Source organism: Oreochromis niloticus, linkage group LG13 (assembly GCF_001858045.2).
Source record: "Oreochromis niloticus isolate F11D_XX linkage group LG13, O_niloticus_UMD_NMBU, whole genome shotgun sequence".
Lineage (NCBI taxonomy): Eukaryota > Metazoa > Chordata > Actinopteri > Cichliformes > Cichlidae > Oreochromis > Oreochromis niloticus.
The window spans coordinates 33,243,460-33,268,834 of NC_031978.2; the positions used below are offsets into that span (position 1 = coordinate 33,243,460).

General features: G+C 47.0%; 1 protein-coding gene and 1 long non-coding RNA gene across 4 annotated transcripts in view; both read left to right on the forward strand.

Moving 5' to 3' along the window:
- ttc27 (tetratricopeptide repeat domain 27) overlaps nt 1-25,375 on the forward strand; it is a 728,099-nt gene that overhangs the window by 516,625 nt on the left and 186,099 nt on the right. The window lies entirely within an intron of this gene.
- On the forward strand, nt 22,981-23,501 carry LOC112841906 (uncharacterized). The gene is made up of 2 exons (XR_003213375.1): nt 22,981-23,255; nt 23,339-23,501. It is a non-coding gene; the product is annotated as an uncharacterized LOC112841906 (long non-coding RNA).

Genomic DNA, 25,375 nt, shown 5'->3' on the forward strand with positions numbered 1-25,375 from the left:
TATTTACTTGAATAGAAAAGAAATGCACCTGTGCTTCCTGTGGAATATTTCACTTCACTGGCCTATTTTAACAGAACTGTTGAAACAAGTGGCTGAAGCAAAAGTTCAGATACAGAGTATTTCAGCTGAAAGGTTCTTTTGTATCTGATATTTCTGAGCCTGTCTGACAGCAGCGCTCACAATGACAATACTCAAAGGCAGCTCTACAACATGTTGTGTAATTTAACATATTTAAACGGGTGTTCAGTGAACCTGGAATTCTGTGACTAATGCAGCTGACACCAATCAGTGGATTTCACTGGACTTTTAAAGAGGAAGCACCACCATAGAGAGATGATTTTCATAAACATCAACAACAACAAAAATCAACAAGATGATCTGTTATTAGCCCAAAGAATGGTCACTATCAATACAACAACAACAACAAACCTATTGAATATTCTGGTAGCTGAAATAATGAAATTTACCATCATGTACAAATACTGAAATGTTTCATAATTAAAATACAGAAAAAAAAAATATCTTTCCAGGACGGTGAATTAAGTTTTAATACAATTGTTTCAGCTTTAAACTTCTTGAAGTCTTGTGTATTTTTATAGATTATTTTAATGTTAAATTAAAGGTATTTGCATGTATACATGCTTATACAAACTGAAATACAATTAATGGTTTAAAATGTGAAAAAAGTGTTGTTATTAGTTGGATTTTATTTTATATTTATGCCATTTTATGAATACCTGAACAGGTAGGCCAGACAATTTAAAGTCAGGAGAACAAACAAGATGTTTGCCACTGAACTATCCAAGGTGTGTGCTCAATGGAGGGAACGATACGAGAACAGTCCCAGCGAGGCTGGAGACGGAGCAATACTGGAAAGGTTCATGACAATAATAAGAATAAGAATCACTTTATTGGAAAATTCATGAGTCTGACAAAGCTAATCTGCTATTTGTATGAGAATTAAAAGGCTCGCTGGCTGGGGGTGATTTTCTGTATTTCTCTGAAGTACACTGGGATGTCGTGCTTGGAGAAAACTCTCCTGAGTTTCTCTGATACACCGGCTACATAGGGGATGACAACGTTGTTGCGTCTGTCCAGTTTTCTCCAAGCACGACATCCCAGTGTACTTCAGACCCAGCAACACACTCAGACACAAACTGGTTCACCCGAAAGACAAAACTCCAAAACACAGACTGAACAACGTGGTGTATGCTGTACAGTGCAGTGAGGAATGCCCAGACCTCTACATTGGAGAGACCAAACAGCCACTTCACAAGCGTATGGCACAACATAGAAGAGCCACCTCCACAGGACAAGACTCAGCAGTCCATCTGCATCTTAATGGATAAAGGTCACTCTTTCGAGGATGCCAATGTTCACATTTTGGACAGAGAGGACAGATGGTTTGAAAGAGGAGTGAAAGAGGCCATCTATGTCCACTGTGAGCGACCATCTTTGAACAGAGGCGGTGGTTTACGACACCAACTGTCTGCCATCTATAATCCAGTTTTGATTTCCCTCCCCAGACGCCTTAACGCCCACTCACATCCTGGGCCATCTGACCTCAGGAATTCACATGACAAGGTGGGGCCAGGTTTCACAATGAGCTCACCCGAAACCCTGGCTGATTAGGTCCCACACCCGCTTTCACACCTTGGCTCATGTGATTAGAGGATCACCAGGGGGTCCTTTGTCCCTCTTTGGGGGGATACTCCCACTGGGTTTAAATCTGGGACTCTCGGCCATTTGACCTTAGAACTGAAGAAGCTTCTCGGATGAGAGGTGAAACGTCTTCAAGCAACTTAAAGAAGTCCAGACGCTTTTCTTTGCAAACTCCTTTGACTACGATGACCTGGATGACTGAGAACCTTCACAGACTAGTTCTCTTATAGCCTGCCGTTGTACCTGTCCTCTGATCCCAATCTCTATAAGCAGCTTTACTGTTTTGCTGGCAACAAAGCCCCTGCACCCCACTTCCACCGGGCGCACCTTAATCTTCCAGCCTCTGTCCTCTGCTTCAGCTGCCAAGTTGGCATACCGCAGCTTCTTATGCTCAAACGCTTCCTCAATTGCTTCCTCCCATGGTACCGTCAGCTCAATGACATACGCAAGTTTTTGGGAGTTAGACCAAAGGACGAGGTCTGGTCACAGAGTAGTTGTTATGATCTCTGTGGAAAAATTAGCCTCTGATCCAAGTCCACCTGCATCTGCCAATCCCTGGCAACCTTCAGCGGGCCCACGTCCGGGGTTGAGGGGCTTGCCCTCGGCTTGTCTCCCTCCCAGACAAATGTTGATGAAACTGACGCTCCTCTCCGTTCATGAAGGTTTGAGCATTGATGGATTTTCTTTTGCGCTCAACTTTCTCAGCTAGACACCTGAGAACCTCGTTGTGTCACCATGTGTATCTGCCCTGAGTAAGGCTAGTCTTACAACCAACCAAGACATGCTTGAGTGTTGCTGGGACTGTACACAGGGGGGAGGATGGGTCATTTCCAAACCACAGCTGCAGATTTCTTGGGGAAGGTAGCACATCGTATGTCGCTCAAATGATGAAACTTAGTCTATTAGACTCCATTCCCCAGATTTCACTCCCTGAGAGTTTCCTCTATTCCACACTCTCCCAATTCATCCAGTGACCCTGCTTAGCCAGCTATATGGCTCTACAATGTCTGGCTGTTTCCTCCTGTTGACGCACCTCCTCCACCACCATTTTTCGATGTTCGGTTACAGATGCCTGTTGCCACTGAGGTGCTACTGCTCCAAGACCAAATCCTCCTCTGCCCTGTTGGATGTGACCCACCACGGGTCACGATGCCGAAGAGCTCCAGCCATTTGCAGGCTAGGGATAGGCAATGCCAGTATCCCGTCGCTATAGAGTCCAACGCTGCTGAGGCATTTGGGAATTCCGAGCCACTTCTTAACGTAGGAGCTCACTAGCCTCTGTAGTCGATTGGCATGATTGAGTGAGACCTCCTACATTGTCAACGGCCACAGTAGTCTGGGTAATAACCCAAACTGGAAGCACCAGAGCTTCAGTTTCCCTGGGAGTGCAGTGTTCTTAATCTGCTTGAGGTCATTGGCCAAGTTCTGCCTTAGTTGTTCTAGTTGCAACGTATCATTGAGGTCTGCATTGTACCACCGTCCAGGCTGTGGTGGTGTTCTCAGCTGTGTTACGAACTTGTATTTTCATGTGTTTGTTCTGGGCAGGTAATATCTGGTTATGTTAATTCAGCTGTGCCAGGGCTCTGCTCCGATTGGTGCGTGGATACACCGGCCCGACGCGACTGGTTCCAGCTGGAGGACCCGCCCATTAAAAGGAGGCTGGAGCGCTACGGCTAGAGAGGTCCTCGCGTCTCTCCTCATTACCCAGCAGTGTAACTGTGGCAGCCGCTGGCTGCAGTGTGGCTTGAAAGTGTTGGAAGTGGAGTGGGTAGGGGTGAGCTGCCGTTTCTTTTGATCACCCGTTTTTTCTCCTGTTTTGAATTAGTTAAGGAGGTCAGACTCTGTCTTTATTTTTGACCTTGTTTTGGTAAGGTCAGGGGTGTGGGATTTATGTAGATTTGTTTTGTTTATTATTTTGGCCTTGGCTCACCCTGAAGTGTTGACACTCCCGTTCTGTTGTTCCTCTTCTTTCTTCCACCTTGTAAATAAATCACACTTTAACGAACGGACTTGTTTCCTGTGGCTGCTTGGGTCTTGGGGGGGAGCGAGTGCCTCGTTCATGTTATTGCCTGGCCCTAGACGGGTCGTAACATGAATTGGGGGCTCGTCCTCTGCCTTGTTCTGTGGTTCTTCTCGTGTGGTTTGGTCTGTTTGGCAGTTTTCTTGTTGTGGGGGTGGTAGGTGTGTGTGTGATTATGGAGTTTTCTTTGGATGATTTTGTAACTTCGCCTTCATGGGACAAAATAGTGGGGTGCAAGAAAGCGGATTTGCTGATTATTGCTAGTTTTTATGATGTTCAAGTGTCCTATGGTGCCCGTAAAGCGGAGGTTAAGGACGCTTTGTGTGCAGGGCTGGTGGAGCGAGGTATCCTTTCTGCCCCGAAGGCAGCTGTAGAGCAGCCTGGCGGCAGGGGTGTGAAGGTGGCTCCAGAGACTGGGCCGGAGCCGGACGCCAAAGGGCCTGTTAACGTGCTCCCGGCTGGGGTGGAGTCTGATGCAGCTGAGGTGGACTCTGATGCGGCTGAGGGGGTGTCTGAAGCGCCTGAGTCTGGTACGGCCAGGGAACCCCTGGCGGGGCGGTCTACGGAGGATCTCCGTTTGACCCTCCGTATAAGGGAGGTGGAAACCCGTGCTAAAGAGCTTGAGGTACAGGCAATGCACCTCCGTGTCAGAGCTTTGGAGCTGGAGCGAAAGCCCTCCGCCTCTAGTCATCCTAGTACTTCCACCACTGTCTCATCTGGTTTTGACATCACTAAGCACGTTAAACTGGTCCCCCCGTTCCGTGAAGCCGAAGTGGACTCCTATTTTAACGCTTTTGAGCGTATAGCAGCCGCGTTAAGCTGGCCGAAGGAGTTTTGGCCACTATTGTTGCAATGTAAACTGGTCGGCAAAGCCCAGGAGGTGTGTACCAGTTTATCAATTGAAGATAGCCTTGATTATGACATCATGAAGAAGACTGTGTTGCAGGCATATGAGCTTGTCCCAGAAGCCTATCGTCAAAAATTTAGGAAGTGTGAAAAAACTGCCAATCAGACGTTTGTGGAGTTTGCCCGTGAAAAGAGTCGCTTGTTTGAAAGATGGTTGCAGGCCAGTAAAGTGAAGGATTTTGAGGGGCTGAAGGAACTTCTTTTGTTAGAAGAATTTAAAAAATGTTTGCCGGACCAAGTAGTCATTTATCTGAATGAGCAAAAGGTGACGTCACTTGCCAAAGCTGCAGTGATGGCTGATGAGTTTACTCTCACTCACAAAACTATATTTTCAGCCGCTGTCGCACATAATATCAGGGTGGGACAGGAGAGGAAAATAAAGTCACCAAAGGTAGGATGGAAGGATAGACAGGAGGATGGTGGAAATCGCGACTGTTTTTATTGTCGCGAACCCGGACATCTGATCGCTGTCTGTCCCGCTCTCCGGAAGAAAGAGCAGCTCAAAGGCTCTAAAAATCCAGCTGGCGTAGGTCTTATTAAAGTTGTGCCTTCGCCCGAAATGCGTTCCACCCGTGATTTGCACCATACGGATGCTGAAATAGAGCCGCGTTTTAAACCATTTATCACCAAAGGCTTTTTTTCTGTGACGGGAGAAGAGAAGGATAAGGTACCTGTTACTATTCTTCGGGACACAGGTGCGCATCAGTCATTCATGTTGGACAGTGTACTGCCATTGTCAGATAAAACTGCTTGTGATTCAGATGTGTTAGTCTGGGGAATTAAGATGAGCGTTCTTCGGGCGCCGCTACACAAGGTGCATTTGCATTCGCCCGTAATAACGGGGCATGTTAAAGTTGCCGTGAGTTCCCAGTTGCCTATCAAAGGGGTTTCATTTATTCTGGGAAATGACTTGGCTGGTGGGACAGTTTTTCCCCCGCCTGAAGTGGTGGAAACGCCTGTTGCTTCTGTTACTGATGCTGCCACCCCTATATCAAGTGTGTTTCCTGTTTGTGCTATTACTCGTGCGCAATCGCGAAAATTTGACGACGTTATGGATGTCGCTGACACATTTATGGCGAAGCTAGATGAAAGAAAGTCTCCCAGCTGTGAGAGTGGCAGAATAGAAAGCGGCAATGATGTGACAAAACTAATGCCAGAGCTGGATGAAAAGTTAAATAGGGATGCATTGATAACCGCTCAGCAGAATGACTCGTCACTGGCTCCCTGTTTTATGTCCGCAGCCGCGAGTGCAGAAGGTAAATCCCCCACTTCTTTTTTTGTACAAGATGGAGTTCTTATGAGGAGGTGGTCCTCTGACCAGAGTGGTTTGCGTGGTGCTACGCAGGTGGTGGTGCCGAAGCCACATCGAGGGCAGGTGCTTAGCTTAGCGCATGATGCCAGCATGGCTGGACACCTCGGGGTGAACAAAACTTATTATCGGGTGTTGCGTAACTTCTTTTGGCCGGGGCTGAAAGCCGATGTGGTGGCATATTGCCGTTCCTGTACCACATGTCAGGTGGCGGGGAAACCTAACAGACCAATTCCACCTGCTCCGCTACATCCTATTCCAGTAATAGGTGAGCCATTTGAAAAAGTAATATTGGATTGTGTGGGCCCCCTGCCAAAATCAAAAGCCGGACACCAATACATACTTACCATAATGTGTTCAGCAACAAGGTTCCCAGAGGCAATTCCACTACGCACGCTGAAAGCAAAACCGGTAATAAAAGCACTAATTAAGTTTTTCTCTACTTTCGGGCTTCCAAAGGTTATACAAACAGACCAAGGAACGAATTTTACTTCGAAAATGTTTGCACAGGTCGCGGATGAGTTGCAAGTAAAACATGTAAAATCCAGTCCATACCACCCAGAAAGCCAGGGTGCTCTGGAGAGATTCCATCAAACCCTCAAAGCTATGCTGCGCAAGTTCTGCACAGAGTCTGGTAGAGAATGGGATGAGGGTCTGCCGTTATTGCTGTTTGCCGTCAGGGAGGCCACTCAGGAATCCTTGGGATTCAGTCCTGCGGACCTGGTGTTTGGACATGTGGTCCGCGGTCCCCTCCGGCTTCTGAAGGAGAAGTGGTTGTCAGACACTTCTGAAACCCAGCATAATGTCCTTGATTATGTTAGCGGACTTCGAGAAAAACTCCACCTTGCATGCCAGTTAGCTCGGGAAAATCTGACACATACGCAGGCAAAGATGAAAGCTCGTTATGATAAAAAGGCTGTTTGCAGAAGTCTCCAGCCAGGCAAGAAAGTGTTGGTGTTGCTGCCTGTGGTAGGGTCCAGTTTGCAAGCCCAGTTCGCTGGCCCCTATGTGGTGGAACAGAAACTCAGTGACCACAATTATGTGATCCAGACCCCAGATCGCCGGAGAAAGTCCAGGGTTTGTCATATTAATATGTTGAAAGCGTATCACTCGAGGAGCCCTTTGAGTGAGCCATCTCCAGTGTGCACCGCTAGTGTTGTTTCTCCTTATGAACCCTCTGATGACGGACTGCTCGAGAAAAGTGAAGCGCTGGGTAGCGGTCGGTTGAAAAATTCGGAGATCTTAAATGATTTAGACACATATTTAGCCCACCTGTCTGAGCCCGCTCGAGCTGACATCACTGATCTGATAGAGAATAATTTATCACTTTTTTCTGATCATCCTCGTCAAACTGCAGTCCTGTGCCACGACATTGACGTGGAAGGACATAAACCGATTAAGCAGCATGCCTATCGAGTAAATCCAGTGAAAAGAGCGATAATGCAGAAGGAGGTTGACTATCTCTTAGAACACGGTTTAGCCATTCCGAGCGCCAGCGCGTGGAGCTCGCCGTGTGTGCTGGTACCAAAATCTGACAATACTCCTCGGTTTTGTAATGATTACAGGAAAGTTAACGCTGTTACCAAACCGGATTCATTTCCTCTTCCTAGAATGGAGGATTGTATTGATAGAGTGGGATCAGCATCTTTTGTAACCAAACTTGATCTGTTAAAAGGTTACTGGCAAGTACCCTTAACCCCCAGAGCATCTGAAATATCTGCTTTTGTCACGCCAGATCATTTTCTCCAGTACACGGTTATGCCGTTTGGGTTGCGTAATGCGCCCGCTACGTTCCAGCGCCTTATGGCCAAAGTACTGGTGGGCGTGAATAACTGCGATGCCTACTTAGATGATGTTGTCATTTACTCATCCACCTGGTCTGACCACTTACAAACCCTCTCTCTCGTTTTCAGCCGTTTTCAGAAAGCCTCGCTTACTCTAAACCTGGCCAAATGTGAATTTGGCAGAGCCACCATCACATACCTGGGGAAACAGGTGGGTCAGGGACAGGTACGGCCGGTGACTGCAAAAATACAGGCTATTGTCGAGTTTCCGGTTCCCCAAACGAGAAGGGCGCTGCGCCGATTTCTGGGAATGTGTGGTTATTACAGAGGTTTTTGTAAGAACTTCGCTACTGTTGTTGTTCCTCTCACCGATTTGATCAGCCCGGTGAAGCCTTTTGTGTGGATGCCTGTTTGTCAGACTGCTTTCGAGTCTGCGAAAGCATTGCTGTGCAGTTCCCCTGTTCTTACGGCACCTAATTTCATGTGCCCTTTCAAGCTCGAGGTTGATGCTAGTGCGTCTGGCGCAGGAGCTGTCCTTATGCAGGAAGACCGTCACGGCGTGGATCGCCCAATTTGCTATTTTTCCAAAAAGTTCAACAAACATCAGATGAACTACAGCACTATTGAAAAGGAAGCCCTTGCTTTGTTGTTAGCCCTGCAGCATTTCGAGGTGTATATTGGATCCAGCTCTATACCTGTTCAAGTATTCACTGACCATAACCCATTGGTGTTTCTCTCCCAGATGCAAAACTCAAATCAGAGGCTTATGCGTTGGTCCCTTCTTTTGCAAGATTTTAATCTGCAAATCAAACATAAGAAAGGGACGGAAAATGTCATCGCTGATGCCCTGTCGAGAGCGGTCTCTTAGTCTGGAAATTAAACAATAGGAGGGTTGTTTAATTCTTATGGAAGGGGGTGTTACGAACTTGTATTTTCATGTGTTTGTTCTGGGCAGGTAATATCTGGTTATGTTAATTCAGCTGTGCCAGGGCTCTGCTCCGATTGGTGCGTGGATACACCGGCCCGACGCGACTGGTTCCAGCTGGAGGACCCGCCCATTAAAAGGAGGCTGGAGCGCTACGGCTAGAGAGGTCCTCGCGTCTCTCCTCATTACCCAGCAGTGTAACTGTGGCAGCCGCTGGCTGCAGTGCGGCTTGAAAGTGTTGGAAGTGGAGTGGGTAGGGGTGAGCTGCCGTTTCTTTTGATCACCCGTTTTTTCTCCTGTTTTGAATTAGTTAAGGAGGTCAGACTCTGTCTTTATTTTTGACCTTGTTTTGGTAAGGTCAGGGGTGTGGGATTTATGTAGATTTGTTTTGTTTATTATTTTGGCCTTGGCTCACCCTGAAGTGTTGACACTCCCGTTCTGTTGTTCCTCTTCTTTCTTCCACCTTGTAAATAAATCACACTTTAACGAACGGACTTGTTTCCTGTGGCTGCTTGGGTCTTGGGGGGGAAGCGAGTGCCTCGTTCATGTTATGGCCTGGCCCTAGACGGGTCGTAACAGCTGTCACACAAAACTGTAAATCCTGAAAGTAGGTCTTGACCAGTCCTGTGATGTGGTTTGGTACGCTGAAATAGTTGAAGGCCATCCACAAGATCTTGTGTGGAACTGACCCAAAGGCGTTGGCAAGGTCTAAAAAGACCACATGAAGGTCTCTTTGTTCTTTCTTGGCAGTTTTAATCTGGTGCCAGATGACGCTGGCATGCTCCAGACATCCCGAGAAGCCCCGGATGCCGGCCTTCTGCACTGATGTGTCAATATAGTTGTTTATCTGCAGGAAAGTAGATAGTCTTTGGGCCAGGACACTGAAGAAGATCTTTCCCTCTACATTCAGCAGGCTGATCTGGCGAAACTAGCTGATAGATGAAAAGTTCTTCTCCTTAGGGATCAGAATACCTCCTGCTTTTTGCCAAGCCTTTGGAATCACTCCTTTCTGCCACACTACCTTCATCAGCTTCCACAGGTATTTGAGGACTCGTGGGGTGTTTTTATAGAGCCTATATGAGATGCCATTAGGTCCTGGGGCCGATGCTGCTCTTGCCTGCTTCACTACCTTCTTCACTTCACTCCATGTAGGTGGTCCCATGTCCATTTGGTGTTCACGTGCCTGGATAGGCGACATATCACTCGGAATGGTAACTGGCTCGTGTCTCTGATAATCAGAGTAAGTTTTCCTCAGATGATCTTCCAGGTCTTTTATGGGCATTTTGAGGCACCGGCTCTTCTCTTCGACAAAAAGGCCCTTAACAAAGTTGTTGGGTTGCTGTAGAAAAGGGTCCTTGTCCGTTCTTTCTTCTTACGTTGTTGTCTGAGGTGTTCTGCTCTTCGCAGCTTACTAAGTTGTTGCTTTATTTCCTCCTGCAGGGCAGTGAGTCCCTCCCTTTCTGTCTCATTGGCCCTCCTCCACTGTTTCCTCAGTTGTCTTCTCTCTTTCACTAATCTGTCAATTTTCCACTGTCTCCTGGACTTTAACTGGTTTTAAGGGCCTTTCTCCTGTCTCTGACTCTTGTTTTTTACCCCAAACCGCTCAACCCCATAACTGTAGATCAAGCCTATTCAAATGGTGGCCCGCGGACCACATGCGGCCCAGAAGCAACCTGCGAGTGGCCCTGCTTGTGGTCCTGGCAGAAACACAAAGAAAATGCAAAAAATAAATAAATTAATTAATTAATAAATTAATTAATTAAAAAAACTAAAAAAATTATAAATTCCTACAGTGTAGTGTAGACTGTGAATGCAACACTCCTAGTAGCCTAGCAATATTTAACCCACAATGCACCGTGATGTAAACATATTAAACTATCATCGTAATATATGATGTGACAACCAGAGATGGGCAGTAACGCGTTACTTGTAACGCGTTACTGTAATCTGATTACTTTTTTCAAGTAACGAGTAATGTAAGGGATTACTATTGCAAAAACGGTAATTAGATTACCGTTACTTTCCCGTAGGAACGCTGCGTTACTGCGTTGCTAAAACCGTGATTTTTTGCAAGAATGTCTCATGACAGTGACGTAAGCGAGTGCGACGTTCCTTGTTCACAGATCAAGAATGGATAATATATCGAGTGCGGGAGAGAGTATGAGCGTGCAGCGTTTAAAGCATGGAAGTACTGACCTTATTTTGAGTTTGATTCCATAAAAAGTGACAAAAACATTACTGTCCATTGTGCGTGGGAAGAAAACTTCTTTTTACAGCGGAAAAAACCCCTAAACTTCCAGGCAAGCACCAAGTGCGCTACGACTGTAATGGGAAATTCACAGAGAAACTCGCGGATTCTTCCACTGACCGCCACGGCACACCTGCACCAGGGTAAACCTCCGCCTACCCCACTCCTGCTTTACAGGTGAAAATAGAGCAACAGGACCGCTAGTCTTTGATTTTATTTATTTTCTGCTGTGTTTTACTTGCATCTATTTGAAAGAGTGAGTGTAAACATAAAAACATATTTTATTTTATGTGCTGGAATGAGCAGAAAATAGGTTTAAATGTTAAACAAATTTCTTCCAGTCAGAGAATGTTGCATATAATTAAGTTTTTGCTTGATGCATAAAGTTAAAAGATTTAACGTTTTAAGAGACGTTTCCATTTGATTACATTTTGTATGATGGATTATGCAGAAAAAGTAGAACTGGGCTGAAAGATCTATCGCTTTATCACCTATTCAGGTTGTAAATTGTGTTTTTAAAAAGTAACTAAGTAACTAAGTAATTAATTACTTTTGAAAATAAGTAATCAGTAAAGTAACGGGATTACTTTTGGGGGGAAGTAATCAGTAATTAGTAACTGATTACTTTTTTCAAGTAACTTGACCAACACTGGTGACAACAGCATGTCTTTCTCGGTCCAAAAGTTGACAATGAAAACCGTCGGTTTAACCCTGCCTGGACTGACAAATACTTATTCATTTTACAGTCAAATCCAAATGCTAAACCTATGTGTTTAATTTGCAGTGAGTGTGTTGCGGTACTTACAAAGGCACCACAATGACAAACACCAGACTTCCTACACAAACTTTCCAGAGCAATCTCAGGAGAGGGCTGCAAAAGTACAGTTTAATTGCGAGTTTAATAATCTTACAACTGGAGTTGTACTACCATGGTGAGGGTCCTGTACAGCCCAAGAGAGAGCTGCAGCAGCTTCCCTTCGTGTTTGCTGGATCTTTGCGAAGAAGAAAAGGCCTTTCACAGATTCTGAAACCGCGAAATACTGCATGCTGGCCGTGGTGGATGCGGTGACAAGTGATGAAAAAATTAAAGTAAGTGTGACATCTGCTATTAAAAACGTATCCCTGTCAGACAGTTCAAATATTCGTAGAGCTGAAGTTCTGGCATCAGACGAGTTTGAAATGCTGTTAGATGACCTGAAGAAAACTGATGTAATGTCTATAGCAGAAGGTGGGTTCACAGACAGAACTGATAATGCACAGTTGTGCATATATGTCCGTTTTTGGATGGCAGATTGCTCGGCTTACTACCGTTAGAGCGACACACAGCTGGCGAAATAATGTTTGAGAAGATTTCAGCTCTTTTTGAGGAAAATGGTCTGGATATGAAGCATGTCTGTATACTTGTGACGGATGGGGTTCCATCCATGGCAGGAAAAGTGAGTGGTCAGCAAAATATTTATTTTAATTTGAAAGGGAATTATCAAAATGTTTTTTTGTTGTTGTTGTTGTTATTATTACAAATGAGCAAAAAAAATTAGTTTGGTTATAGCTCCCTTTTTTTTAAATGGACCTTTTGGTGTGCATTTGTGAGAGGTCACCAGAATTACAGGGGAAAAAAGAATAAAAACTTACTAGTTTTTCAATACAGTTGTGTGGGTTTGAAATTGATCATGATCTGCTGCTTACTGGCTGCAAAAAAATATCTGGCCCAGATAAATTCCTCGGTTTGAAAATTTGGCCCAACTAACTTTTTAGTTGAATAGCCATGCTGTAGATGATGGTCCCCAGGTTCTCCAACTTCCTTTCAACTGGACCCTTTTCTTGATCTAGTATAAGAGCCAGTTCTGAGTCAATGGTTTTCCACTCTCTTTTCTCACTGGATCCAGGCCACAGAATCTGATCTTTCCTACCTTCCATTTTCCTTTCCCTTGCTGGAAGTGGTTGTCTAGACTCAGTGTTGGAAGATTCTGTCGGCTGTTTCTGGATGGGCTCTGGGCTGGAACATGGTGTTGACTGTGGCTGGCTTACATCTATACACAAATGTGTTGCTAGCTGTTGTTGGCTAAACTCCAAGCTAAGGGCTGATATTAAATGGCCGGGCCCTGAGCTAGAATCTAATATTGGGTGAGGCTGGCTAAGCTCTAGACTGGGAGCTGCTACTGGCTGGATTTGACTGAGGTTCAATCTGGAGACTATGGGGGAGTCTGTACGACAATGAACTTCGATTGGGGTCCTAATACCCAGAGGACTGTGGGGATTCTCCTGCCTCTGGGCTTCACTCGACTGATTTGACTTACTTCTTATAAAGTATGTGTCAATGCGAGGCCCCTTTCTCAGCCACAAATGCAGTTCTGCAGCTTCTTTCCTACCATCATTGATGGTCCATTATTTGCAATGCTGGTTGAGCTATTCATCGTTGATATCGTTCCGTGGTTCGTTGCCATTAAATCCATCCAGAAAGGGTCTTCTTCCGCCCCTGCTCTCGCAGACCCTAGGGGTATCTTCTCCTTTGAGTTTTCCGTAGCAATAATGTGTCGCGGGTTGCTTTGAGGATCCACTCGCAGGACTCCGGAGTAGCGTTTTAACAGAGATGATTTTATTTACAGATCTTCACCAAGTGTATTTACAGACAGTGCGGGGATAGTGCTATATACAAGACGTGAGGGGCAGGGTTCCAGGGCTCCAGGGAAAACGGGGGAATCACATACGCGCTCAGTTCAACCTCTCTCTCTCCACTAGCGACCAGTCACTCCTTCCACACTCCACACGGGGAAACACGGGGACAGGTCCGGGGAATCTAGGAACACAGAAACACACGTTAATTCTCTGAGATGGAGGCACGGGAAACTTGAGCTCGACGTGTACTGACTAGAGTCTTCACAACAATCCAGCGTTGAACAGCTGACCTCCTCCCTCTAAAGTACCAGCTGATCTGATGAGGCCCAGGTGTTCCCAATCCAGGAAGGCATGGACCGAGGGCGTGAACCCACCATGAGTTCCGCCCCGGCAAAACAGGGGAGAGAGGGAGAGCGGGGGGAGATAGAGGGAGAGAGGAGGGGAGAGAGAAGAAAAGGAGAGCTAGGAGTGGGGAGATTCTGATGAGCGCCTTGCCGATCCTGCAGGTCGTGACAGTCCCCCCCCCAACGGGAGCCTCTGTTTGTTTCCGCCAGCTGTTTGTTTCTGTCCGCAGTGTGAAGAAGGGCAGTTCTAGTGGCCCGCCATGCGTGCCGACATCGCCGCAGGTGCTGCTGAACAGAGGGCACAAAGTGCTCACCTTCGATTGCAGGGAACAGGGGAGGTTGATACCCCAGGGAGGCCTCGAACGGAGAGATGCCTGTGGCCGACGAGGTAAGGCTATTAGGGGCGTACTCCACCCACGTCAGTTGCTCACTCCAGGTGGTTTGATTAGTGGATTGTGGAGTTCTTGGTTGGCCCGTTCTGCCTGACCGTTGGTCTGCGGATGAAAACCTGACGAGAGACTGACCTGGGCCCCTAACTAGGTGCAGAACTCCTTCCAAACACGCGAGGTGAACTGTTGACCCCGGTCCGAGACTATTTCCGCTGGGATCCCGTGGAGGCGAAACACATGAGTTGACAGAAGCTGGGCGGTCTCTAGGGCAGTAGGGAGCTTGGGGAGAGCAACAAAGTGGGCGGCTTTAGAAAAACGGTCGACAGTGGTGAGGATAACTGTTACCTGATGACGGCGGAAGACCAGTGACAAAATCAACCGCAATGTGGGACCATGGGTGGCTTGGCGTAGGTAGGGGATGGAGTAGGCCAGCAGCGGGCTGGTTGACAGGTTTATTCTGGGCACAGGTTGGGCAGATGGCGATGTATTCCTGGACGTCCTTGGCCAGTGTGGGCCACCAGGCGAACCGCTGGATGAAGGTGATGGTGCGATGAATGCCCGGATGACAAGTGAGTTTGCCCCCGTGGGCCCATTGTAGCACTCGTGAGCGAACAGACGTGGGAACAAAGAGCACTCCAGGGGGACCAGTCCCTGGATCCGGTTCCGCCCGCTGGACCTCCCGTATGGCGGACTTGATCTCCCACGACAGGACTCCGATGACGCATGTGGGAGGGAGAATGGGAGACTCACGGGTGTGATCCTCTGAGGCGGTGAATTGGCGGGAAAGGGCATCGGGTTTCATGTTCCGAGAACCGGGCCTGTAGGTGATGGTGAAGCAGAATCTGGTAAAGAACAGAGCCCACTTGGCTTGTCGGGCGTTTAGCCGTTTAGCCGACCGGATGTATTCAAGGTTCTTATGGTCCGTCCATACTACAAAGGGTTCTGCTGCGCCTTCTAGCCAATGGCGCCACTCCTCCAGGGCGAGTTTGATTGCCAGCAGTTCCCGGTCCCCGATGTCGTAGTTCTGCTCTGCGGGAGAGAGACGACGGGAGAAGTAAGCACAGGGGTGGAGCTTACCCTCTTGTTGTTGAGAGAGAACGGCTCCAACTCCTACATTTGAGGCGTCCACCTCTACAATAAACTGCCGCTTGAGATCTGGTTGCCGGAGGATGGGAGCTGAAGCAAAGCATTTCTTTAGCTGGGTGAAGGCCTCCTGAGCTCGATCATCCCAGCAGAACGATACCTTAGGGGAAGTTAAATGGGTTAGCGGCAAAGCAATCTTGCTGTAGTCACGAATGAACCTCCGATAAAAGTTGGCAAAACCGAGGAACCGTTGAAGCTGCTTACGATTAGGTGGAGTGGGCCAGTCCAAGACTGCTTGCACCTTAGCTGGGTCGGCTCTTAAATCGCCCCGTTCGATGATGTAACCCAAGAATGACACAGTACTCAAATGAAACTCGCACTTCTCCCCTTTAACAAACAGGCGATTCTCCAGGAGGCGTTGCAGGACTTGTCTGACGTGGCTTACATGATCAGAGAGAGAGTGGGAGAAGATGAGGATGTCGTCAAGGTACACAAACACAAAACGATTGATGAAATCTCGGAGAACATCATTGACTAGACCCTGAAAAACAGCGGGGGCATTAGTTAGTCCAAACGGCATGATCAAGTATTCAAAATGGCCCAGGTGCGTGTTGAAGGCTGTTTTCCACTGATCTCCCTCTTTTATCCTGACTAAGTGGTAAGCATTTCGCAGATCGAGTTTAGTGAAAATGGTTGCCCCCTGCAGGAGTTCAAAAGCAGAAGATAAGAGTGGCAGAGGGTATTTGTTCTTAATGGTAATGTTATTGAGGCCCCAGAAATCAATACATGGCCGAAGGCTTTTATCCTTTTTAGTTACAAAAAAGAACCCAGCAGCCACGGGGGATGAAGAGGGGCGAATCAGTCCATTAGCCAAGGATTCATTAATGTACTTCTCCATGCATTCACATTCAGGTTGAGAGAGGCTGTACAAGCGACTAGTGGGAAGAGGTGCACCTGGGAACAAATCAATACTGCAATCATAAGGGCGGTGAGGAGGAAGAGAGCGAGCTCGGTCCTTACAAAACACTTGCTTGAGATCGTGATACTCTGACGGGACGGCTGAAAGGTCAGGGGGCTCGTGTGGTTGTGGGTTAGATGTTTTTACGGGAGTAGCTGCTTTTAAACAGGTCATGTGGCACTCCTCACCCCACCCTAGAACCCTCTAGAGTACGGGGTTATGCTGACGCAACCATGGAAATCCTAGCACTAGGGGTGTGAGAGGAGCTTGAAAGACATAAAACTGTAACGTTTCAGTGTGGTTACCAGACAGGGTTAGGGACACGGGTTCTGTAACATGAGTTATATTGGGGAGACAATGACCATTTAAAGCGGTGACCTGCAATGAGTGGGGCAATGCTTGTGTGTCAATTTTGAGTTTGAGAGCCAAGGAAGCATCCATGAAGCTCTGCTCCGCCCCGGAGTCGATCAGCGCCTGAAGGGAGTGGGAGGCAGAGTGGCTCGTCACCGCGATCCACATCCCGATTGCTACTTCCGCTTCCACCGGAAGCTGTCTCCGCTCGCCCCATGGGCCTCTTGGAACTGTAGTTGCTGGTGCGGCGACGCGCCCTCAAATGTTCATCTACATTCACACACAAGGTTATCACCTCTGACAAGGTTTTGGGTAGCTCCCTCACTAGTAGTTCGCCCTTGAGTTCATCATAAACATTGTTTAATAAAGTACTTATCAGCGCAGGCTTCCCCCATCCAGTCTCCTCAGCCAGTGTCCAAAACTCCACAGAGAAGTCCGCCATACACCGTCTTCCTTGTTTTAAGTTCAGCAAACGGTGGCCCGCTGCCTCTGCTCCGGTGCCCCTTTCAAACACACTTTTAAACTTTGAGAGAAAATCAGCATAGGCAATCTCCGAGTCAGTTCATAACACTGCTTGAGCCCAGTTTAAGGCTTGACCGCAGAGTAACTGAACAAAAAAGGCTATCTTTGCTCCATCACTTTCATATGTCCGCCGCAGCTGCCTAAACTGCAACGTAATCTGTGTTAGGAAACCAGCACACTTGTGGAACTCACCAGCAAATGGCTCCGGTGACGGTAGAGCTCATTCCGGAGGCTCCACAGAAGCGGGGGTTGGTGGCGTGGAGGGTTCCGGGGCTGGCGACTGTGAGGGAGCAGACGGAGGAGGCGTAGTGGGACCTGGCAGAGGTATGTGCTGAGCGAGAGCCTAAATGAGAGCAAGCAACTGATGGTTAATGTGTTGTAGCATCTGCTCGTGTCGCTCCAACAAGGAGAGGGGGCGGGTTGCTGAGCCGAGTCCGCTGGATCCATAGTATGGCTGGATTGTTACTGCCGCGGGTTGCTTTGAGGATCCACTCGCAGGACTCCAGAGTAGCGTTTTAACAGAGATGATTCTATTTACAGATCTTCACCAAGTGTATGTACAGACAGTGCGGGGATAGTGCTATATACAAGACGTGAGGGGCAGGGTTCCAGGGCTCCAGGGAAAACGGGGGAATCACACACGCGCTCAGTTCAACCTCTCTCTCTCCGCTAGTGACTAGTCACTCCTTCCACACTCCACACGGGGACAGGTCCGGGGAATCTAGGAACACAGAAACACACGTTAATTCTCTGAGATGGAGGCACGGGAAACTTGAGCTCGACGTGTACTGACTAGAGTCTTCACAACAATCCAGCGTTGAACAGCTGACCTTCTCCCTCTAAAGTACCAGCTGATCTGATGAGGCCCAGGAAGGCGTGGACCGAGGGCGTGAACCCACCATGAGTTCCGCCCCGGCAAAACAGCAGAGAGAGAGAGAGAGCGGGGGGAGATAGAGGGAGAGAGGAGGGGAGAGAGAAGAAAAGGAGAGCTAGGAGTGGGGAGATTCTGATCAGTGCCTTGCCGATCCTGCAGGTCGTGACATAATGGGTGTACCCAAGTACGCTAAAAAGTGCTGGGTCCTGCTGGTATGAGGCGTTAACCCACAGCAGCCGTATTAGGGTCTATTCCCTCCTGTCAGCAGTCTTTCCAGTCTGTCATCTGGTCTTTTGCTGATTGTCAGCTGCCCTTTCGCAGCAGCCACTGGATCACTCCAGAGTTCTGATTCAGTAAAAGAACTAGATGTTACAATCCCTGACAATGCTTTTAAATGCATTTAAATGGAGAAAATCTTGGGGTATGGCTGTTATGAGGAAAAGCAGCCCAGAAACTTCACCAGCGGCACACATCATTGTGTGCCTCAACTTTCATTCTTTTACCCAAGCTAATCTGCCATTTTTCCTTGGTTAGGTTTAGGTATTAGAGATCTGATCTAAATTATCATATTAAAATTTGGGACACATCAGAAGTAGTGGACCTTAGTTGTTTAGCTGTTTTGTTTTCTACAGTTTATTCTATCTATTCACTGCAACTGAGAAATACTTACCTCTTTAATATTTATGGAGCCTCATTTCAAAGGGACAGAAAAAGTGATAGAGAGAAGTAAGACAAGTAAGTAAGATAAGACAGGAGAGAGCAGAGAGGAGAGCCGGAAGGGGGGCACCTGATCTGGCTTCCCACACCTCCCCGCCAGATCGGGCTGTATGCTCTACCTCCCCACTGCCTCCCAGAAGAGGGGAGAAGAGCGGAACATTTTTCTTTCCCATTCTTTCATTCATCCTTTTAGTTTCACTACCATGAGGTTAACTGCACAGTCCCCAGGAGGCCCTGAGACAGCTGTATCGCCCCCTTTTGAGGCATGCCCACCACGGGTCGATCAATCCTGGGCATGTGTATCGCAGTTAGCTTACTGCCTTAGCTGCCCAGGTGATGTCAGCCCTTTTTAGCCATAGCCAGTGGTCCTCTCCGCAGTGTTAGCCAGTTCTCTTATAGCCTGCCGTTGTGCCTGTCCTCTGATCCCAATCTCTATAAGCAGTTTTGCTGTTGTACAGGCAACAACTTTGAGCATATTTGGTTGGAGGTAAGTGCAAGAACATCATTCTCTCACGGTGAATTATGTAGGGCAACATCGTTCACTCCAATGTGTGGTTTGTATGCAAACTGCAGTGGCTCAAGTTAGTCTTTGACCTCTCAGGGTTTTCATGATGTGCAATTATTATTTTTTACTGGCACAATACAGGATGTTTTCCGAAGTGTCGGCACCCGCCCCAACTGTAGAGTTAGATTTAAGATCCTGTAGAGAGGTGGACACAGTTGGGCAATACAACCCTAAGAAGCCTTGGACACACACCATCTGGGCCAGCTTCTTACCCTTGTGTCTGTGACAGACAGAGGTGGGGACACAGGTGTGAGAGGAAGCAGCTGCTACGTTAGAAATGCAAGGAGAAGAAGAAGCAGTGGGAGTGGGTGTGACCATAGGGTTGAATCTATTGAAGAACTGGTTGAGTGTTAATGTTTTCTTTTTGCTGTAGCCAGAGCACTGATTTTGCACACCTCCTCACAGATGTTGCTGTACTGTAGCTTCCTTTCTATCTTCTTTTTGTTTTCTGTTTTTGCCATTTTAAATCTCTTCTTCTGCTCATTTTGCACCTGTTTGATCCATTCTTTGTCACAATCACAAGATGTTTGTGTATTGTATGTATGGTCGGCAAGGTATCATCTATCTTAATTGCCCCTTGGGGATAAAAAAAAGTTTTTTTGACTTTGACTTGAATATTCAGTGTCTAGTGGATCGAATAGCACCTCCCTGAACAGGGTCCAGCAACCATCACAGTGGCAGACATCCAAGAAAGAGCCTCAAACATGAAGAGTAGTACAGCACCAGGCACTGACATGATTCACATGTAATGGCTAAAGAAGCTAACTGCACTCCATGAGCGTCTGGTAGAACTAGATGCTCGTGGATGATCTGCACCTAGAATGGTTTCCCAAAGGCGGGACACGATCCCCATCCGACTACTGGCATGTAACAAGCCAGTTAACTTAGTGGATAAAATGAAGAGGCACATGGCTCAGTACAGAAGCTGAGCCTAGAGAGGAACTAACAGAAATGCCAGAGCCATTATCAGAAATTCAGTGGTATGTGGCAAACAGCACTAGAGGCCAACTTCAAGACAATTGCACATGTGACCATCAAAACAGAGATGCTCTGCTCCCACTGCTGTTCTTTACAGTCAGGAACCCCCTAACCCAGATCATTCACAAGACTTCTTTCAGACTGGAGAAGTGTAGTAACAACTAGTAAGTGTCAGAAGGAAACAACAAAGATTCATGAATACATCAGAAAGATGGCCACGACTGACCATGTGCTTAGTGAGTACCTCAGGTAGCAGAAACCCAAGAAAGGGGTTGGGGGGCCAGGAGGAGGAGGAGTTGGTCGGGAGTCTGGGCCTCCCTGCTGCTGAAGGACCAGGGGGGGTCCACTTGTCTCCACCCCAAAGCAAAGGGAAACATCTAATAATAATAATGGATTGGATTTATATAGCGCTTTTCAAGGCACCCAAAGCGCTTTACAATGCCATTATTCATTCACGCTCACATTCATACACTGGTGGAGGCAAGCTAGGGTTGTAGCCACAGCTGCCCTGGGGCAGACTGACAGAGGCGAGGCTGCCATATCGCGCCATCGGCCCCTCTGGCCAACACCAGTAGGCGGTAGGGTAAAGTGTCTTGCCCAAGGACACAACGACCAGGACAGAAAGGCCAGGACTCGAACTGGCGACCTTCCGGTTACAGGTGCGCTTCCCAACCCCCTGAGCCACGGTCGCCCCCCTGCCATTTCTGTGGAATCAGCTTCCAGTTTGGATTCGGGAGACAGACACTATCTCTACTTTTAAGATTAGGCTTCAAACTTTCCTTTTTGCTAAAGCATATAGTTAGGGCTGGACCAGGTGACCCTGAATCCTCCCTTAGTTATGCTCCAATAGACGTAGGCTGCTGGGGATTCCCATGATGCATTGAGTTTTTCCTTTCCAGTCACCTTTCTCACTCACTATGTGTTAATAGACCTCTCTGCATTGAATCATACCTGTTATTAATCTCTGTCTCTCTTCCACAGCATGTCTTTATCCTGTCTTCCTTCTCTCACCCCAACCGGTCGCAGCAGATGGCCCCGCCCCTCCCTGAGCCTGGTTCTGCTGGAGGTTTCTTCCTGTTAAAAGGGAGTTTTTCCTTCGCACTGTTGCCAAAGTGCTTGCTCATAGGGGGTCATATGATTGTTGGGTTTTTCTCTGTATCTATTATTATAGGATATACTGTACAATATAAAACGCCTTGAGGCGACTTTTGTTGTGATTTGGTGCTATATAAATAAAATTGAATTGAATTGAATTGAACTGTGTCTGGGAGCGGATTGCCCCTCTGGGGGTGATGGTACCTGAGGGTACAGAGTATGTTTGGGGAGTGTGAGTGTGTGTACAGTGTTCATTTGTGTGTCTCCACGTTGGGCGAGTGCTGAGTATTTGTATGTAGGGCTGGGTATCATCACTGATTTCTAGAATCGATTCAATTCCGATTCACAAGGTCCTGAATCGATTCGATCCACGATTCGATTTAATTCGATTCGATTCAATTCGATTTAAATCTGGGAAATTTTGACAGTCAGAAATATTATAATTCAGATCAGTACATTTACATATTTTTGTATCAATAAAAAGGAAGCTGACACACGCAAGACTTTATCAAAGGTGTGAGCATCACAGCAGATGCCTTTGTGTCAAAGTAGCTGAAGATAAAACACAGAAAAACATGAAGGTGGTTTTCCTGGCCTGGGATTTTATAAAAATATTCTGCAGTACATCAAAAACGAAAGAAAACCATTAATGAACATATGAACATTACCTCTGACGTTGCAGCGGTTTTATTAGAGACATGGTTAAGCGTTTTGCATTTTGCATAATTTTAAAAAGTTTAAATTGGTTCAGTATTGAACAGCAGAAATTAGGTTTTCTTTTCGGAAGAATGTAAAAGGGACAAAAAACAGCGGCGACAGCGCTGTAAACAACGGTAGATTTGTGCGTAACAAGCAAGCGAATAATGCAGAAAACAGATTTTTAGACGGGAAACTGTTCTTGAAGTACAGAGAGAGAGAGAGAGAGAGAGAGAGAGAGCGAGAGCTGTGCATCGTGGTGGAAGCAAAACAGTAAAAGTCAGAGTTGTTGTTGTTTATGTGAAGCGTAGTTTGGATCTTCTTTTGCTGCTGGTTCGGTCAATATTGTTTGGAGAGAGATCAAACTAACAGCTTTAGAATCAGCGCAAAAAGGGCGTGAACACAAAGCGCGGACCCGCCAACAGATCAGAATCAGCGAGCTGTCGGCTTTCAGCCCCGACCGTGAGAAAGGCAACATCTCACTGATTCTGATCCGCGTGTTGCGCTGTGTGTTTACATCTTTGTTCCTGCTCTCACTTACTGTCTTAGCTGTTTGGTGGTTGTTGAAATTTTGTGAGATTTCACCTGAGATTCTGGCATTTCGGGCAAAATAAATTTATATTAAAAAATCGATTCAGGATTTTAATGAATCGATTTTACGTTATCCAAGCCAGAATTGATTTTAATCGATAAATCGATTATAAAAACCCACCCCTATTTGTATGCACTCCACCTCTCTGATAACATCTCAGGGCCCCCGAGGAGTCTCCCCCCACCACACTCCCTGGCAGTGGCTGATGTCCTCACCCATTGGTGTCTGGGGCTGGGTGCTCTCGTGGTCTGGGGGGCCTCTAGATGTCTGGGGCCTGGATCTTCTCCATGGCTGCTTCATGTCCTGGGGGGCAGGGCTGACTCTCCACACCTGCTATTAGTGTCAGGGTCCTGGGGCTGAGCGACCCAGGACCCCTGGGCAGTCATGGACCTGTTATATTGTTATGTATTTTTGGTGTTGCTCCCCTTTCTCTATGCTTGTGCATATGTGTCTGTGTGTATGTGTCTCTGTGGGCGCCTTCAGGCCTGGTGGGTGTGGCCCTGCTGGCGGACTGGCCACACCCGAAGCCACACACCTGCTCCTGATCAGGCCTCGTCGGGGGAGCTACTTAAGAGAGTCTTGGAGCTCCCACCGACGCGGGATCATTCCATGAGACTCCACGTTAGTCTTCCTGTTGAGCCAAGTTAGTGTGTGTATGCCCGCGGTTATATGTGTCCTGACGGCTGCTTCTATTGTATCCCCAGGAGAGGTGTGGAGAGCCAGACAGCAGCCAGCACGGGGAGTGCTGAGACACGGGAGCGGAGAGCACAAACACTGGGAGAAGACACGACACGGGAGTCTGGGGAAAGCACGGGGATTTATTGTTGTTGTTTCCATCACTGTAAATAAACGCACTGTTCGCACACAGAGCACCGCGCCTGGGTCCTCCTTCCTCACACCCCCCCACGGTCTGCCATGCCGAACCGTGACAATTAGATAGTCAGTTTTGTGTGCTGCTCAGTAACATTCAATATTTATTACTGTTACTTATGCTTATCTAGGTTGTTGCCATGGTTTCCCTGCAGCATTGTTCTGTTTTTGCTTGATTTCTTCTTTTTTTTCCAACAGGTGATCTAGCGGGTTTTTAGTGTCTTTTTTCACTGTCCCTCTTCCCCTCTGTTTTTCTTTCCTTCTCCTTTTCTTGAACTTCTCTTGTTAGATTAGATTAGATTAGATAAAAATTTTATTAATCCCTCGCGTGGGTTCCTCCGGGAAATTCTGTTTCCAGTAGCACAGCACTGACAGAAATGGCAAAAGAATGTAAGCAGAAATAGAAATATATCATATATACACATATACACATATATAAATACAGAGTATATAATAGTGATAGAGAAAAATATTGCACAGTGAAAAAAAGCACTACAGTTTAGTTGTCCTCACCCTCCTTTGTCCCACTGTCTCCCCTCCCTCTCCCCTCCAGCGTGGAGTTAAACAGTTTGATGGCGTGTGGGACAAAGCAGTTTTTAAGTCTGTTGGTCCTTTACTTTGGGAGAAGCAACCTGTCTCTGAACAGACTCCTCTGGTTGTTTATGACCGTGTGCAGAGGATGCCCAGCATTGTCCATAATGTCCAGCAGTTTCTTTAATGTCCTCTTCTCTGCCACTGTTACCAGGGTGTCCAGCTTCATGCCGACCACAGAGCCAGCCTTCCTGATTAGTTTTTCCAGCCTGGATGAGTCCTCCTTTGCTGTGCTGCTCCCCCAGCACACCACAGCATAGAACAGGACTCCAGCAACCACCAACTTGTGTATGTCTTTCCCTTTCCTATTCCCCGGTGATGTCCGTTCTGATGGCTTGTTAAACATAAACTTATTTATTTATTTTAAACTTAAAGATTTAAAATAAAAAATAAAAAATAATAAACATCAATGAAGTGGACCAGTATGGCAAAGCCGTAATGATGGGAAAATAAATCTGTTGGGCATTTTTCTTGGCCTTCAGACAATAATTCTGATTGGTACAATGCTGAATGGGGGAGGCAAAAAAGGAACAAGGACAGGCCCCTGGACAGCATTTACCTGTACCCCTGGCAGATATCAAAAATTCCTACCAGTGCCTGGACAAAGCTGGACTGAAAGACAGAACAGAGGCACTAATCATGGCAGCACAGGAACAAGCTCTGAGCACAAGACCCCAGGTGCAGGCTGTGTAAAGATGTCCCTGAGATAATCCAGCACATAACAGCAGGGTGCAAGATGCTAGCAGGCAAGGCATACATGGAACGCCATAACCAAGTGGGCGGCATAGTGTACAGAATCATCTGTGCCGAGTATAACCTGGAAGTCCCGAGGTCAAAATGGGAGACGCCCCCAGTGGTGGTGGAGAATGACCGAGCTAAGATCCTGTGGTGATGGCTAACCAGCTGGTGACAGCAACATCCGGAAGAAGGAAGACAAAAACTCAAGAAATATGAGGGGCTGTGGGAGGAGCTAGAGAAGATGGGGAGGGTGAAGACAACACTGGTCCATGTGGTAATGTAGTAGTTACATAGTTACATGTAAAACCTTTCTTACAGTTTTTTCTGAATGCTTAAACCCTAACTGTGATTCTTATAGCACAATTTCTAAAACTATTAAAACTTATAGCAAAACCATTCACTGAGTTTGCAAAACTAAAAGCACAAACACTGCTTTGCACTCAGTTTGCCATTTTGTAACACACACTTTGCAAACCTGTAGCTACAATCCACTGCACAGCACTCTTTTTGCAGAACTGTAAACACAACTCACGGCTTTACAC